The 19,246-nt window shown below is 40.3% G+C and overlaps 1 protein-coding gene across 6 annotated transcripts in view; it reads right to left on the minus strand.

Annotated features, from left to right (window-relative positions):
- sdk2b (sidekick cell adhesion molecule 2b) overlaps nucleotides 1-19,246 on the minus strand; it is a 273,376-nt gene that overhangs the window by 174,847 nt on the left and 79,283 nt on the right. The window lies entirely within an intron of this gene.

A 19,246-nucleotide genomic window follows, 5' to 3' on the forward strand; every position in this document is an offset into this window, starting at 1 on the left:
GGGCCAGCCATCCCTTGACATGGTGTGGGACAGTGTGTGTCTTCACTGCTTGGCAGATTACTCTTTTCCAATCAGTTTCTACAGTATCCACATTGGGAGATGCTGTCCAAAATAGGTAAGCTAGCAGACTTTGTTGGTTGCTCACAACACTTTTGTGGGCTGACAAACTCTTACCGATGCAGTGTAGACCGATGGGTAGAAACCCGCTAGCTTAACGACATTAAGGCTACAATAAAATCCAAATTACAGCACAGAAGTCCTGAAATCACTAGAGAGAATGTGAGAGTGAAATCACATCCACTAGTTTCTGTAACTCTGTGAAATTGCTGATTGAAGGTTATTTCATCTAACAGCAAAATTAAAACATCATTTTGGAGTTTTCTTTCCATATTCTGAGATAAATAGTATTTGCTGTAGTACTTGCTGTTAGAACCTGAACTCTAACTCTTTAAGTTTTAAGCCAGTGTGCATGTCATCCATATTTCTTCTTCTTCTTCTACATCAGGATCATCTCTGAAAAGGTAAGAAGGAGACTATTGTATTGCCACGTCTGGACTGGAGTGATTGCCTTCATTCTCATAGCTTGCCACTTGACTGGCTTCAGTCTGTCAAGTTGTCTTGGTCTTATTGGAAACGGTGTTCGTTAAAAGCAGGAGAATGGATTTTTATTGTAATTTGCGTCATTCAGAGTGTCAGTGTAATTTGGATTTACTGTAGGTTTTCCTGCACCTGGAACGAAAACTTGAAAGTTCGGATTTAACTTCTGCTCATTATTGGCCATAGGCGAGCCAGTCTGCCTCCAACTGGACTGGAGGGTGGAGCAGCAGATTGGCAGTAAAGTAAAATAAAATACTCTCAGATAAACTTGTTTATTCTAAATAGTTAATTAACCGACATTACATTTTTCATGATTCATTCCCCAAAAGACTTATTAACAAAATATTATCATGTCTTCTTTCATTGATTATAGCTTACATGTACCCTCTGCTCCTAATTGTAGATGCTATACACTCCAGTAGCACATATTCTGCTGATTCTGGTTGATTACAGTGTGTAATCATCCTCCTTACTACACTATCATCAATAATGATCACAATTTTCAGAATATATTTTTGCATCACTGCATGGATATTTTATTCTTTATGTCCAATCAATTAACTTGTCAGATCGGACGTCTGAAATGTGGAAAAATTAGGTTCTACCTCACTATGGTAGATACGAGCGCACACAAATGATCAGCCTCTCTCTCTCTCTCGTACAGTCCTTTGCACAGACCATGAGTCATTTTCCCAGCCTCAGGGAAGGGTGTAATTGAAGCCTGGTGAAAGATAATGTAATTTGGAATAGATCATAAATAATGAATAGTCAGGACCCAACTAAAGTATATGGGAGGAAATATTATCTGGTGTTTTAACTGTAGGCTGGGTAAGTGATAAAGTGGATATATCTCCAGTTAATACTGCTGTCTAGCCAGTGGGCAAGAGGAATTAAAACAAGCAAAAGAGTGTATGGTAAAACCCCTGAAGCCAAAAAGGAGAATAAAACATCTAAACCTTCTGTCTTAGGCTACACTTCAATCATGACATTAAGGAGTTTAAAATGTCGCCGACAGGAAAACAAGCACGCATCAAGCAGACAAAACACACCCACATTTTTCACTCTGAGGCTTTTTGACCCAAACAGCCAGATGCGACAACTCCATAAAACAAAGAAAGAAAGAAAAAAAAAAAGCCATCTGACAGTTCAGACTTCCAGATTCCTGCTGCGTCTGATGGAACCTGCTATTCACCATCTCTCCCACGTCAATCCTCAGCGCGGACACATACATCAAACTCACACAGCAGTCCGTTAACCGTCGTCTCTTTCACCTCTGCGAGGTCAGCCGGAGAGATGAGATTCTCGGATAACAATGGCTGCAGGGGTGGGACCGGGTCAACAATGACTGACTGCAAGGTTTAGGCCTTGTGACGAGGTTAGGCCCCCCTGTCTGACCCCACTACCACCAGCGCTCCCTTTGCTCCTGTCTTTCCACAGCATGCACCGTGTTCCCCTCTGCTTAAGCTGATGGATAGGGGTGTGGAGAGGAGGGGAGGATTGAACAGGGCAACAATGATATCTGCTGTTTTGACATTGATCCCTGCTGGCCATCACTCAGCAGAGAAACTCACATCATCTCCTTTCTCCCCTGACTCCTGTTGCCATCTTAATCTGTAGTCACCCTGCTCCCTTCATCCAACAAAGTCTATTGTTTTACTCTGTCTTCCTTCAGTGTCTGGCTACATCTGGTACATTTGCACAGTTGTCCACCCACAGTTGAGATGCCTGGCAAACCAGAGTCTCTTAACCTCAGTCCCATGTGCCTCATTTAAGATGAACAAACAAAAAGAGTGGGGACATTTGAGTCCAGAAATATTTTTGGCAACAGGCAATTTTCTGTACTTCAAGTGCTGGAATTGAACACGGCGGGGCCTTGTCCCACACCATTGAAAAGGGCTAAAGAGGTGAAAAATTTAACAGAGGCATTTAATGGAACTGAGTGCCGTATCAAGCAAATCCTAAAATAAATAACAGATTCAGTTAAATTGCTGTCTGACCTTAACGCGATTCATCTTAATTCATTAGACGTGAGGAAAAATAAGCTCAACGGAATGAGCTGTACATTGCTTAAATGGCCCAGAAAACAATTACTGAAGAGTTAATAACTATCCATTGTGCCTTGCAAAAAGAAAACAAGAGGGCAAGAGCGTAAATTCCACTGAATGACAAGAGTACAACGCTACAGCAATAAGGGCATCAGAAGCCTTATACTTAATCCATATTGTTGTGGGCAGTGGCAGAGTCCTGCTTGTGTCCTCTAAAACTCAACCGGCCCAGTTGTTGATAACAATGCAGCCTGGCACACAGCCAGTTTTTACCCCACAAAATGCCACCATTTGTCCTGAGTTGACAGATTCCAGACCCGGGGTGAAAACAAGTAAAAAAGCACACCCACAGCCTACTGGCCCGGCCCGCTGTAACATCCTCGACCTCCATCACACAGCACTGACTGCCATCTGTGGTTTGATCTTTGCATTTGGGGGAGGGGGGCTGAAAGGGCTCAGTCATCCAGCAATGACAAGCAATGTTCCTCTGCTCTCATCTATCCTGTCTGGCACTGAATAAAGGAGCACAACACAGCACACACTCACATATAATATATACACACAAACAGACTCACTGACTGTCAGCATTATCATTGACTAGGCCATTGCTTTGCTAACTGTAGTCATGCCCAGTTGGCCAAAACATACTGGACTCAGATGATATACCTCAACTTGCCAGTAATTAAAGTTTATTGACTTTGTGTGCATGGTTTGCATACTTTCCATTAAAGATATCTCATATTTTAAAAAGGGCCCATCCTTATTTTTTGGCCATGATAGATTTGAGCTAAATGCATATACATTTTTGTATATTTTTTGTATATTTCCAACTGATCATAACTGATAATATAAGTTTATTTCACTGCTGTGTTTACAGACATTGCTGATGTTAACATTTAGTGTGTGCAAGTTTTTAGCCCCATTCACTCCTGTCATAAAAGACCTGTCAATCAGGATCCTTTTGACTGAATTTTGCTGTTTAGCAATGTTTTTGTTTACAGTTGCATCTGGGATTATGTCTTTAAACATAAAGTACTACTAAATAAATATAAAATGCTAGTTTAGGGAAGTTTTCATCTGTTCATTAACCCTGAAACTGTTGCTCAAAATCTGGTGGGTAGTTAGTAATTAAAGAAAGAAATCATGTTCTTGTTCTCAGAAGACACAGGGCAGTATGAGGATTGATGGTGAGTGGAAGAAAATTATGTCAAGACCTCACTTTTTCTTCCCTACATTTCCTTAAACTCCCCAAAGGATTGCCTCATATCTGCAATCAGCAGCTATGCGTGAGCCGCTTGGAAAACCAACTGTTTACTCTTCATTTCTTTTCCTCACACACACACACACACATACACACACATTTGACTCTCTCATCCTTTCTTTTTCTTACACAGATTTATTTACATTTTCTCTCTTATACAGCAGCTTGTTTACATCTGTTTCTCCTCACTCACTTGCTCTATTTTTTCCCCTCCTTCCCTCTCTCTCACATATATATACAAGCTTATTTACACACCACTGTGTTCCCTCACTGATCCCCTTTTGAAAACCACTTAATTAGAAAAGCCTGCAAGGCTCACATGTCCACCCCCCACCAACACACACACACCTCCTGCCATCCCTTTTTACAACGCCAACTCTTCTCTCCTTTTCAACTGAATCCTCCTTGTATTTCTTTCAGACTTATCGTGTGTCTCTCAATGCTCTACCTGACTAATTACACTGAGAGATTAGAGGCGGTGGCGTGGCCCGGTAAACAACACAACAGCTGTAAGGACATTAATATTCATCTAGGTATTAATATAAGGAGTGCAGCGCAGATAGGGCAAAGTAGGGGACAGGCTATTGAGTGCAGGACACGAGGGGAAAGATGTCTGGATGAGAAGGTGGCTGCAATCAATGTGTTCGGTGGCACAACACCATTTTAACTAGAAGAGTGCACTCAGTAGAATGCAGATCTCCGTCAGGTGTGTCTGGTGGCATGTGGGAGGGGAACAGGAAGTGCAGGGCAAGAGTCAAACAGTTAAATATCACAGTTGAAAGCAACACAATAAAGTTTTCTGCAGTCTGAAAAAGATGTAGGCTGAAGCTACAGCTTATAATGCCTTCGTTTTTTACAACACATCATGTTTAACCACAAAGACAGTATAAAACAACAAATCAAAGGTAGAAAGCGAATCAGTCTACAATCTGGCCTCAGCGTGGAGAGTTCGGCTCTTGTCGTCTCATCTCCATCTGTCCATTTCTCTTTGGTAAGCAGTACAAAACAGCAGTCAATGTGTTATAGGTCTTGAAAAAATTGTTAATCACATGAGAGGTCCTTGAGTACACGGTCATAAATGTTCACAAAAAATATTAGGCTGATGGGTCCAGTAGTGTGCGAGATTAGCTGCGGACAGATACACACACAGACACATGCACACACACACGCACGGACACACACGACCAAACACATGATCTCCTTCCAGGCTTACGCCTGGTGGAGATAATTAAGGGAGACAAATTTGAAAAAACACATAAACTTCACTGGTTCAAGAGACTCGGGGAGAGGACACACACTCATTAGCAACAGGTCTACTTAAGAAAAGTACTTGTGGGAGGGTAGCTGTAATGGGCGCCCACATATCACTGGCCATCAGCTCAAGGATGTAAACCCTACTTTCATGAGGTCATCAAAGAGGCGACAATACTTTCGGCTAACTGTCTCCATCAAAGTCCTTTGAAGAGCTCTCTAAATTACTGAAAAAGAACTGCTGGATAAAAAGCATACATCTAAACTTTTAAATAAAAATACAAGAGTTATTTTTTCCCCAATTTACTGTAGCTATGGACAAAAAATAGAAAACCTCCAAACCATAACAGATCGCAACCCAAATTTACTTAAACGCATTCCTCTGAACTCATGAGATCATGGAAAGGAACTACTGGTTCATGATTAAAACCACACACCATGCCTTCCCTTCTGTCTTTTGTCTCTCTTTGGATGTGACTTGGAGTGTACTGTTGTTAAATCTTCTGTTCAGACCCACATATAACACACACAGCACTGGGGGGGTTGACTAGGCAGTGTGCTCTCAGAGTCACACGCCGACCTACTTACCCTGACAGCCGGGAGTGGTGTTGCATGCCCGGCCCGGAAAACTGTGGCGGTATTGATATGCTATTTATAATTTCTTTTTGCATAAATTACATTAGTCAAAATAGGAAAGAGGAGTGGAGAAATTGGAGATGGGGCAGAGGCAACCTAGTTTGTGCTGTTTGCCTAGCAAGTCTTATGGATTTGTTTTGCTCTCTCTCAGTTCTCATTAAGACCTGAGATCACAAAGTCAGGCTAATGAAGGTGAGTGGGACATTGTGTGTGCTGCTATGTGTGTGTAGGAGTTTTCTGTGTGATGACAAACCCTTGTCAACAACTCTCATAGGGATGACAGGATTTTGTCATTGGCAGGACTTATGCTATGTGACTAAACACTCACAGATCAAGTGTCTACATATTGACTTGGACCAAGACTAATGACAGAAGGGAGAGTGAAAATACTGCAGCCTACATGCTGCTAATTGGCTTAACTCCGAAGTGGGCACACTTGATTGGGTGGATAAAGGGGTGCACTCCATGACACATGGCTTAGTCATGGGGAGCATATTTAAAAGGCAAACAAACAAGTGGTACTTTGCTCATCGCTTAAGCATTAACAATGAAAAGCAACATAATTGACTAAGAATGACAGAACACAAAATAGTTGGAGCGTTGTTGCCTACCTTGTGTGGACCATATGTTCATCTCTGCCCGCGTAAATGCGGTTCAATAAATATTAATTACTATGTAAGTTTTAATATTTTTCTTATCTGAATCTTTTTTTTTTTTTAACACTTAATGATCTTTTTCTCACCATAATCCTTAGGCAAAACCCATCCAGTGGCAAATGGTACTCACCTCAACAAAGACCACAGGAGCCAGGATATAAGAAGCACACATTAGTAATGTGGCAACAGGTTTTTAGTAAATCCTGTTGTGAAGCATTAATGAAACTGATGCTTTCAACTGTCCTTGACTTAGTCTGCAGTCTACGCTAACCGAGGAAGATAGGATAGAAAATCCAATGTCCTATGTGTCATCATGTCTAGTAAAAACTTAAGATCTTTGCTTCTTGAACTTAAACTTGGGGTCAGAACCAAATATGGATCATATTATATTCGGTTTGGTTCCCATATATGACAGAATAAAGTTTTATTAAGTTAGCACCCGAGGCTTGGATGCAAAACTTCCAATATTGGTCCCGAACTTATGACATTTTAGAGCCCTGGCTCTGCACTATTAGGCTCAACACTTAAGCAGACTGAAATGTTCACTTTTCATCTTGTCTCCATTTCTTCGTAAAACAGCAATGTGCCCTAGCCACAAATCATAGCTGCCTTCATGCCAAGGTACCAAACCAGAGCTCAGTAGCTTCTACAGTGCAAACCACCAAACCAATTCACTTATCAGCTATCTCCATCAGCCACTGAATAACAGGAAACGTCTGCCAAATGCATCCAAACCCTGATCACTCTCACCCTACTCAACCTTCCAGCTTTGGTATACACATCTATACAAAGCCCAAAATGAATTGGATCACAGAGAAAGTTTAAAAAAAAAACAAAAAAAAACAGTCAGCATCCATTTATAGTTTTTACGGGAAAGAGTGCTAATTACTGCAACAGGACGAAACATTTATTTGGATTCGTTCTGCTGATTTATTCATGTCAGTAAAGCGACTGATTGAGAGGAGTCAGATTGGAAGTGGCAGGCGGTGTAGCTCCCTTTCTTCCCATTCTGTTCCTTTATTTATTTATTTATTTTTTTTTCCATTTTGCAAGCAGCAGGAGCAAACACACGCCTGCTGATGGTCATCATCGCCAGGTTCAATAAAGCAATCATCGCTGAAAAATGGCAAACTCTCATTTCATCCTGTACCTCTGCATCACAATGCCACAGGGGCTGTTTTAAGATGTGAGATTTAATCAAGGCAATGGCAAGGCAAGTAGAAATTTCATCCTAATCAGAGCTGAGAGGGTTATTATATTCATGCTGTTTTTTGCCCTACAGTTCAGCACAATATATTCCTCTCCATCATTTCACATCAAATACCACCTCTTCCTATGTAGCTTTTTGCAAGAGGGCATACTGCAGGGTTGGTAAAGAGCCCACCTTGGGGTCACCAATCATGTGGAGGACTTGTACATAACTCTGTCACTTCCTGACACCTCCCCCTTCAAATGGGAGAGGAATGGCAGGCATAAATCGCAGCTAGAGGCCGCCCAATCAATAGGCTGCCCAACTGACTGACGTGCCATTTGTCAAAAGAGGGCTGCTCGCTTTCCTGTACCTGCTAAAGATGTGGCTATTTCCGGCATTTCATTCTAACTGTAGAGTCCTACTCTACCAAAGAAGGTCTAAGTACCACTGAGGTTAAATTATGGCATGAATAAATTGCTTTGGGAGACCCAATCTGTTGATTTGTGTTGACTTTGTTCATGACAAATGCAGTCTCAGTTTATGAAAATGCAAAGACTGTCTTCAATCACCTTTGATGATCTTAGCAATAGCATTTAACAATGGCAAAGTTCTTCTTGCAAGTCTTAAGGAGAGGTATGAAGAATCTTAATTTGGTCACATTCTCCATCATGTTTTGGGAGTAGTGGCCTGGATCGAAATACTACTTTGCATTGAAAGGCCACCAGAAGAGCAATTATTAAGGCTGACAATGTTCATAACTCCGTTTATGAGATGGGTGATTATCTGGTGCTTCAATATGGAGAGAAAGATATGTCACTTTGGGTGAGCCCTGCCTATTCTCTCCAGCCTTGGCCTGTCATCATTAGACAAGCAAATATAGAATACCAATTAAGGAACATAAAAGAGAAAAATTCTGGACCAGTGTTGTTAATTATGTGGAATGCCATTCGTGGGATCAGTGCGGTAGCCCTTAGAGAATAGCCAGGGCACCGGTTTCACTACAGACAGTTTTTTTTTTTTTTTGAGTGGTCAAAGAGGTACTCCATAATTGCTTCCACTTTCAATGGGTTACAGAAGTTAAATGCTCGGCACATTCTTCCCGTTTAATCTATTAATGCAGCTTAATAATTGATACACTGCCTCTTTGGCCGTGGTCTTGGCCCATAATCAATTAGTCATTTTAATGAAAGGGCCAGACTAGAGGATTCACCATGCACTTTATAGAACCAGAATCTCAAGACAATGCTTAATTGTAGCCATGACTTGATTTTGACCCTAATGGCACCCAAGGGAAAGCTGCAAACTTCTTGCGCATGTTCTGATTTCCTGTTCTAACTAAACGTATTGTCTTTATCCCTATCTCTCCTATCGCTGTTGTAATTTTGTTGTCAAAAGTGTGTGCATTCTCCTAGTTGTAATTTGCAAGTATGAAGCTGTAATGGAACTTTGATACTGATAATCAGGACTGGATGTGCAGCCTGATCCCTTCATGAGATTGCTTGACGAATACATCAACCCAAATGTCAGCCATATTGTTTGACCTGCAGGTGGAAAACATGGAGAGTGCGAATTATCCGCGGATTCTTTGGAGATGGGTGCGACCAAACAAACATTAATTACTCATACGCTGATTCTCCAACTAGGCTCTCACTCATTATTTACTACATATCACCAGCTGCCTTGTGAGTCTTACTGAAAGGTTAATGAAGAACTGAGAGATATGAAGGCCGCCCAAACCTCCTGCCATTCCTCTGGTACGTCTTGTATGTGTACGAGTGTTGATGTGTGCGTTTGTGTGTGCGCCTGCATCCCGTCAGGTGGCTGCAACAGACGCGGGTGTGCCTGCCATTTCTTAATTATTGATAATGAAGCCCGCTGAGACTGCGGCGAAAGATGAAGGGGAAATGGCAAACTGATGCAGTCAGACATAATAACAATACAAGTCATGATGGTGCTGTAATGAGAACAATTACACAAGTATACCCTCGACAGCCACAACAGTACAACTCATTCTGCAATTTAAAGGAGTCTATTTCTGTATGATCATCCTTCTTTTCGCCCCAGACATCATTTTCATCATCGGTTAAGCCACTTTAACCAAAACCCTTCATCATCACTAAGGCTTCCACATCTAAAGACTATATTCACCCATGTTTTCTTCTCTGCTGGTTTTACAAAACCCAAGATGCATTGCCATCCCAGTGGAGGCCATGAATAATTCTGTCAGTAGTCGAGGTTGTGATGAGTAAAAACTCACAAACAGCAAAGCGGAATGTGTAAAAAAGCCCAACACCCTCTGTGCCACATTAAACAATCCCTGTGACCTTCCCAGCCTTGGGGGAGATGGTTTTACATCCCAACACTCATTAAATCCCCTGCGGTTTAGGGCCATGATAAAGCAAACAAATGGCTCGTAATCACAGCGGTAATAAGCAGAGGGGTGGTCATTAGAGATGCTATTCATCCCATATTGAACGCCTCATCGAGAGCTGGAGACCCTTCTCTTATTGTGCCAGAGTGACTTATTGTCTCTGGCAGTGCAGCGACAGATCGTCCTTGCCTGTATGGGGGGCTTATATTCAAAGCCCGGCCGCCTACTCGCTTTGTTTGCAAGGCTATATTAAAGCCCAGTCTGTACTGACTCATGGCTATATGAGAGTCTCTGCATACTGTATTCAACCTCAGGCCTGAAACTTTCATTTCCACTCATAGCAGCATAAGGAAGCAGACAGAGTGAAGGATTATAGAGCCAGCGCCTGGTCTAGGCATCATGGCAGCCTATTAGAGCTGGCAGGGGCTAGAATGACGTGGTGTTCTAACACATTTGCCAGGCTAAAATTGCAATGAACAAAAGATAATAAGTAGGTATGGGTAGGAGGTAATCGGAAAGGTTGAAAGTTAGACTTTTTAAAAAACTCAAAGTTATTTGTATCAAGCATATTTTATGGGATGAGCAGCGAAAGCCTCTGTGGCTTTCACAGTTCTGTGCATTGTTTAGAGATAACAGTAGAAATAGATGAACCAACATGCTTCTAACTAGGGTAAAACGTTGGCTGTTAAGGTTAATAAATAGTTATGTTCTTTTGGCTTTAGGTCATATTTTTAAAAGAAATAAAACCACATTTAAGGTTTGCTTTATATAACAATGTAGACCCCTAAGGTTAGGCACAGACATCAAACAGGGGTAAACAGCTGTGAGAACCTATCAACGTGGCGTGAACCATGGCTAACCGTGGCTAACGTGAACCATTTCGTTTCCAGAGAGAATGGGCTAGAAGTGGTGGTGGAGTAAAGAGAAGACAGGAGAGAGAGAGAGAACAGAGCAGAATTGAAGTTTAGAGAACTGAAGACAAGAGGAAAAAGCACCGTATGTGACATACGCTGTGGTACTACAATGACACTTTCTGCACTGGGATACAACATTGTTTGTATTAGGTGTAACCATGAATGTCACTGAAATATGTTTTCTCTATTATGTAATTGCTGCGGGTCAGCTAACTTTTTGTGGGGTCATCTTTCATCAGCATGACACTGCACATCACTAAGGAAAAATCTAAGGGACACCGCAGTATTTGGAGACTTTTATCCAAACCAAAGTTGGATCTTTTGTTTATTCAGGGTAATTGATGCAGACCTTCAAAAAAAGACGTACAGCAAAAGATACACTAAAGAAAAAAAATTCAGTAGAGCAAAAATAATTGATATATCTCCTTGAATTTTGTGCACTGGCTTCTTTTGATTTTTGATCTCTTTTCCATTGGAAAAAATACAAGTCCAACCTAGATTTTCTCCACAATCAATAGCTTCAGACTGGAGAGAAATGTCAAAAGCAGTCTGGGGTCTTTTTTTACCGACAGCAACCCCACTGTCTCTCTGCAATCCAAAACAACAAAACAGATTCAGCAAGTGACTGAGATTAAAAATGAAATTTCTGCACTGTGGACTAGTCTTCATTAAACTACTGTATCATTTATCAAGACATGTAGTAAAACATGCCGAGGGGACAAGTGAAAAGGCAGTAAATAAAATTCATCCGCCTTCTTATATACAGCCTTGCAGCTAAAAAAATAAATAAAAAAACAGCTAAAGATTTTTCTTAATTCATCCAAGCTCCCTTGCACAAAAGTTAACAGGACAGTTTAGGGAGAAAAGCAGAGTGCAGACCAATGGTTGTCTGTAGATGTTAACTATATCCTAAATATTGCTCAATTTTCTTTGACATAAGCCACAAGCTTGTTTACTTACTATCCAATTTAAGAGTTTTGCTAATTGCTTTCTTAAAGTAATTATCCAAAGAGGTCTTAGAAAGTCCCCAAAGCCACTTGTAACTTTCTGCTCAAGCGTCACAATAAACAAAATGCATGCATAATAAAAAAGGGCTCTTACCTTTATTTGCAAGCATTCAGAGTGAACAGCGCCAGGGGAAAAAAGAAAGAGAGAAATAAGATTAGAATAGGCAGTGTGGTAAATTAACAAACTGCAATGTTCTTCTTCACAGCTAATCCCGCAATTTAATATAATGACACTTTAGTGGAACTCGGTGAAACTGAAGTATGCACGAAGCATCTGGAGACTCTGTCCTCATTGCTTCCTGCAACAATACACTTTGTGCAGTGCCCTGTTGACAAGCTGAAAATGTATAATTAAAAAAATACTGTTTAATAAAAAAAGAATTCTGTTTACTATGACTTAGATTTTGTACTGTAAGAGGATTAGACATGAAAAGTTAAGGTATCAGGATGAAGTTTGTGTTGTATTATTTTCTATTTAGATTTTGTTAGATTCATTTCTTTGTTATTGTTTTGCCAAATTTATTTGCTTAAAGGCATATGGAGTGAAATAAGAAGGTGGAAGTAGGGCTGATGAAATGCCAGAATGGTCAGCAGCAGCATGACTGTAGCATCAAACATTGAAATTAGCAGTAATGACTGTAGCAGCTGTGGTTACGAGATGAGCAATGAAGCATCTGCAACAGCAAGAATGTGAGGAAGTATGATTTAAATGGTCTGCTTTATTTTAATTGGGTGATAGGTACAGTATGTGTAGCCTATATGTGCCTGTATTGCATCACACGTAGCAACATGACTCTGCCTGTATGGACTAGCTCAACAGGCTCTGCTCCATTAGTGATAACATTAATTTAAAGACTTGTGCGTGTATGCAATGCTGCCCTTTTACTGTCATATTCTAGGGATGAATCTCAATATCCTTGTTTTATTAAACTTTAATTCTTAAAATCAAAAGGGAGTCAATGGCATCTGCTAGAGACAAAAAAGGTAAGAGTGATGCACGTTATATGGATATGTTTTGGTGTCTTGCAGGCAGCAGGGGGCTGCTGAATTCCTTTTGACTGACTGGAGTATGCACTGCCATTTGCAAAACAACCCAACTCTCTAGACTTATGGTTCCATTATAGTTCCATTAGCTGAGAGGAAAAAAAGGGAAGGAGGGGCGGGGGGGGGAGGGCGAAAAAAAAAAAAATCCAAAGGATGATAATTGAAGATGAGAAAGAAGCAGGGAAGGTTGAGAGGGTGGAGAGAGCTAGAACATGATGAGCTGAAGAGCATACACAGAGGGGGAAAATAGTTCTTTCATCTTGTCAGCTTTCAGGAAGACTCATGCTCTGTAAACTGAAAGAGTAAAGAACAAGCCCAACCCATACTTCACGACTATGATCTAGATTGAGAGCCAGTCAAAAAAAAAAAAAGAACAAATGAGAGCTAAAAGAGTAAGAAAAAAGCATGGAAATGAGGGTATGAAGGAAAGAGATGAGGGGGGGGAAATAGAGAATGAGAAGGGAGGAGAACATCTGCAAAACTCAGAGAAAAGTACACGATCAGAAACTACTGATAGCTCTAAATAAGGCTTTTTCAATTTCCAGCTATCAAAAAGTGAGAGAAGTGAGAGGTGAGCTGTGTTCCACCGTGTTCCAGATATGTTATCTCTGTTCAGCTGCACTGACAAATGGTATCAGATATTTTGCTGTTCACCCATTCCTACAGACAGTGAGTGAACCACATGTGACGCATTAGCATCCATTTCTATCTGCATTATATAAAAAGTTGTTACGCATTATCCTGCTGTACATTCATATCTATTTCAAAAAATGTTAATGCGGGTTTTAATCTTAATACATCAGGACATTTTTGTTCTTTCATGAAGCGGAGTCTGATCTGTATGGGGCCAGAGCAGCGACAGTTAAATTTTGGCATTGAAAATAAAGTTTGGCATTGAAGCACTTGTACTGGAAAAAGTTGTATTGGCACTGAAACAAGTTCCACTGAAAAATAAAACAAGGGCATTAAAAAAATTACAATCTTATCATTTTGTTTTATTTTGATTTTTTTTTTTGCATTGTGATGTGTTTTTCAATGTCAATCTTCAGATTTCTTCTTAATGTCTGTTTTTTTTCAGTTTTTTTTACTTTTTTTTCAGGGTCACTTGTTTTCAGTTTCAACTTTCAAAACATCATTTTGGCCTACATTACCCAGTATGCTTTGCAGTCTGATGAAGATATCCAAGGGCAATAGAATGATGGTGGAGATTTTGAGCCAGACTTGTAATTTTCGCTCTAGGACTGTTAATATGCCACTTTATTAAGATTTAATATTTTTTCAGACAAGAAAGTAAACATTTAGATTCCCAATATGTGGTCAGTTTATCCAAATAACCTGTTTGTAAATCTGCTCTAGCGTTATTGGAGGTGTGAGGAGCCATTGGCCGAGTAAGACCAGCCGGGTCATCTCACAGCAGCAGCCCCGAGTCCTGCGTCGTCATCCAGGGGAGAAAATGATCCGATGAACTGATCTGTGCAGCTCTTTGGTAATTTACCGCTGGTTCTAATGTCTCTGTAGCATTTTGATATATGATATAATTCCTTTTGGAAGATAAATGTTGGTCTCACAGATGAAATCTAACAATTATACCTGCCACATTTAGTTTGTCTGAATGTAAAGTGAAGCTTCATGTTTTTACTGGACAGAACAACAGCCCTGCCTCTGGGGCTCTATATGTGCAGATATCACCGCATTTCAATAAATATAAATGTATTGAAATGAACAGATCAGTCTATATTTCCTTTGCTTTTTCAGTTCAGGTTATGTTTTCAATGCCAAATTTTAATTGTCACTGTTCTGGCCCCATAAATCTTACTTTCTCCACAGAATTAATACAAAAACATTCCAAAGTAAAATAAAGTCACCCTATTTTCTCTATGCATAATGCATGCACCACAGTTTTTAATTTTCACTGTCAGCCAGACTGATTACATTGCACGCAGTTAATGAGGAAACAATCCTGCAACAAGAAGCCCCCACAACATTAAGCTAAATACTGTGGATTGCCTGTATCTTTTTTCAAATAATTCATCCTCTTTGCCACACTGGACGCAGCGCAATTTCAGTATTCATCTTCACAGTGTCATCTGTGGTCAGGTCTGGTGCACTAGTCTATCAGAGAGTAATTGGAACAGCTTGGGCTGTAAAGCAGGGCTCTACTTAGCTTAGTTTCTCTGTTAAAGCTTCGGCCAATGAAGCACCCTGCCAATTCCCCTCATGGTGGCAATCCAGCTTTATTGATCCCATCATTCCTATTTTTATTAAGGCTGCTCATGTCTACCATATCCAAGTAGCAAACTCTCCACAAAAAGGCAGACTCTGCCCACAGACACAGCAGAAAAGCTTTGTGATTGCTCTTTTTTTGGTTGATAATTGGCTATTTGGAAAGAAGCAAAGAAGGCAAAAGAGCTCTGGATATACCGCTGCTTTCATTCAACCCACTCCCGTTGCTAATGCGTCTTAGACATGAGAAGTCACAGAAGCCTTGCAAACTCCTGGTTACACATTAAATGGAGATTTTTGAAATGAAGTATGGCTCACTGGCTTTTAACTCAAAATAGTTTTAACTCAGAGTAAAGTTGGTTGTAAAAAAATATTGCCCTTAAAGTGCAGTCACACACTTCTGGACTCCTCTCCTCGTATGAAAATGCTTCCAAATGGCTCCCGTGCTTTAATGCACATGGACAAAAGTAACTGGAGGGGAACAAATGATTGGACAATCTATAAAAAGTATCAAAACGATGGAGTGAGTGTAGATGGTTTTCTTTTAAAGCCATTTGCTTTGTGTGTGTCTGTGTGAATGAGTCTGTCATAGTGAACCACAGTTCATGCAACCAGACCAGTTCGGAACAAGAACAGGTCAAAAGCTAGTATATGGCCGGACCGTATCTGAAACACTAGAGGGCTTTTAAATTGTATGTCACCTGGTTACCATCATACATGGACATCACAGCAATTATAAGATGTCTGTTTATATGTAATGTTAAGTTTATTTATTTGTATAGCACTTTTCATACAGTAGTTGTAACTCAAGGTGCTGTATACATGCATGAGTTTGTCCCTCCGGCCCATCCAATCTAGCATTTACTATTTACTATTTAACTTTAAGTTACACTGGCGACGGCGCACAGATCCTCTTTTCTCATGTAAATGTCACATAACAGTTTCCTTCAGTAGGTAATTGTGGCACTATTCTCACCTGAAAAATATTAAAACTTTACAAAGTGACATATTAACAGTCCTAAAGCAAAAATTACAAGAGCTTAATCTCCGCCATTGCTGCTTGCTGTCGGTTGGTGCGAAATGCTTTCTGGGATACTTAGCTTCAGCGGCGTTTGGCTAGCTTCAGCCAGCCAATGGTGTAACTTCATCACTCAGTCAGTGACTCACTTAGTGTGTATGGCATGCCCTGCTGTTGCAGTCCAGCCAAAAATAACTAGTTATTGTGACAAATCAGTCAGGAAGCTGTTGACAGTGTTCAGTGGAAAAAGCTTGCCATTGAGCCTGTTCACACCCCCTGATAATCTGCATTAGCCCTGAGTGCATCCCTAACCCCGAAACCTGATTCAAGACTCCAATCTAGATTAAAATCAAGGTTGAAATGTGTCAGTGTGAATATAATCGTACGCAATCAAAACAACATCTGCATGAATCTCAGGAACTTCCTTCAACTTCACAACCATAAATGTGTCATAAATTATTCATATTTGAACCCTCTGTATTCAGACATGAGCATTCACAACAACTTTTTATGAGAAAATTATGCACTTGAAGTGAACATCTGTTTATGTGCACAGCCTATGTAGTGGATACCAAATGTGTGTGTGTGTGGGTGTGTGTGTTTATTTGTCTATGTATGTCTGCATAAGGAAGAAGAGAGTCTCAACATAAATTTGCATCAAAAGCTGTGTAGGTTTCATAAAGTATTTTTGTTTGCATTCATCAGTTCATTTACAATTACAGTGGATTAGTCACTGGGCAAACACACACCTGCACAACACACACACACCACACACACACACACATACCCGCCTACTACAACATTGACTGAGGGGGTGCTGCGCCACCTTCCTTTATTTTCATCTCAAGACTTCCGAGGGCTATTATTGCATCCACCTCACCGTCTCCCAGGACATCAGCATCTCTCAATTATAAAATCATTCAAGGGCAATTAATCCCACTATAAAGAGAAAAGTCAGATGATACAGTATAGAGAAAAAGGGGAGGGCGATGAGGCAGAGCAGAGGTGGGTGTAAAGGGGGAAGCAGAAAAGAAGGTAATTGGGAAGGAACAAAGCCAAGGAATTAATGTGGCTTTTAACTACACTTTGGTAAAGCAATTCTCCATTTTGGTAGAGCATTTACTCTTCACATGGCCCTAAATGAGGCTGACTGGACTGATCTGTTCTTTCCAAAATTATACTTAGAAGTATTCACATTCTCTGCTGCTGAAATGGGGCCTCAGGACACAGGGTTGGGTTCAAAAAATGTAATTCAATAAATTTGTAATTACCTGTTAAAAAATGTAGTCAGTAACCTAATCCAAGTATCATAATATTAAAGTAACATAACTTGATTACTTTCTGTTACTTTAGGATTACCTCAATACCAAATATACAAATAAAGACAAGAGAAAAGAAATATCAATAAGATGACTTTAACTTAAGCATATTCTGTTAAAACAGAACTGTAAACTTTTAGCATCAAATATGTGTCCTCTGCTCAGTGTATTTTTAAAGAAAAACTTTTTCACCAAAAAAAAATTCAGGCAGTAGCCTTTAGACCTAAAATGAAAGTTACCACCAAACATGATGTGCATTTGGGAGAACATTCTCAGGGAAAGCCTCTGACCAAACAGTGCTTGGCCCATTGGCTGTGTGAAGCTATCACACAGGTATACTGTATGTTACAGTGGACGAAGACCCCCCACCGGGTATTTGTGCCCATTCTACGAAAGCTTTGACTCCTCCACAGCTCCTCTCAGAGGAATGACAGTGGCAGACATACTGTATGTACAGCGGCATCATGGGCTTCACTGTGTCCTTTTATATTTGGTTCTATCTGTGCGATACGTCTGAGTTTTCTCTAACTCATTCAGTATTGAACGCGCTCGGCGACCAGTGGCACACTGTCAGCTCTGGGCAAATTATGCACACGCAGTCATCTCGGTGGAGAGCCGTTATGTGCGCAACAGCAGTCACATACTCATACAGCTCTCTTTTAACTTATTTGTACAAGTCTTTGGGACTGCCACAGTGCGTAACAACCATCCCTGCCTACTCTCCCAAAGTTCACTGCGTGTGAAGTGTGTGTATGTGCGCCAACTGTGTGCACCTGCGTGTGCCATGTGGTATCATCCTCTACTCACATCATCGTGGATCAGTGAGTTATTTTGCCCTCTCATTCCCGTTCTGCTTACGTTTGGGACTTTTACAGTGAATGGTAGTATATTGTTCTTTAATTTAAAATGCATTTTAAAATTGTAATCCTGCGAATAATCCCCATTTTCGCTAAATGTATTGGTAATCTGATTATGTCTTTTTTTCTGTAACTTCAACAAAATACAGTTACCTTATTTTTGCTAATTACATAACACCATTCCAGGTATTTCGTTACTCCCCAAGCCTTTCAGTGCAGTACATGCTCTGTCCTTGCAGTCCAGTCCCAGCTTTCAAATTGACAACAGCTAAAACCTTGGTTTATCAAAACAAATTTGAATTTTAAGAAAGACATACATTGGGGTTACATTTATGTTTAAGTGTTGAAGTCAAGAGTTTTTCTTTTCACTGACCTCAGTGAGAAACATCCTCATAATCACTACTACATACTGAGGTTCTTAGTGAGCCTTTGCCAAGCAAGACTTCCTCAGATTTTGTTAACAAAATGTCAAACATTCGCAGGCAGATAACCCATCCAACTCAAGATGTAACAGTCGAGATGAAAGCTCATGTCTCTCTTGAGTCTTTTCATTCTGTTTCCACTGATTCCCCCACTGAGACTGTGATTTAAACGAGGCCTTCTTTCTGCCCTCTTGACAGACTACTCACAAGGATTCGATCAGTAGTATATCATTCTATTTATCCACATAGACATAACATAACACATCTAAAATTAAAATGTTATTTTTTTAAGTTGCTGACAAGATGATTGCTTTTATGGATGCTATCTAAGATGTTTTAATGTGGGTTTAGAGCTTTACTGTATATTACATCCAGACAGCTCTATTTAAATTAGCTATTCATTATTCACTTTTATGTCATTATAGCAGAGAAA

The sequence above is a fragment of the Thunnus maccoyii genome, chromosome 20, assembly GCF_910596095.1.
Source record: "Thunnus maccoyii chromosome 20, fThuMac1.1, whole genome shotgun sequence".
NCBI lineage: Eukaryota > Metazoa > Chordata > Actinopteri > Scombriformes > Scombridae > Thunnus > Thunnus maccoyii.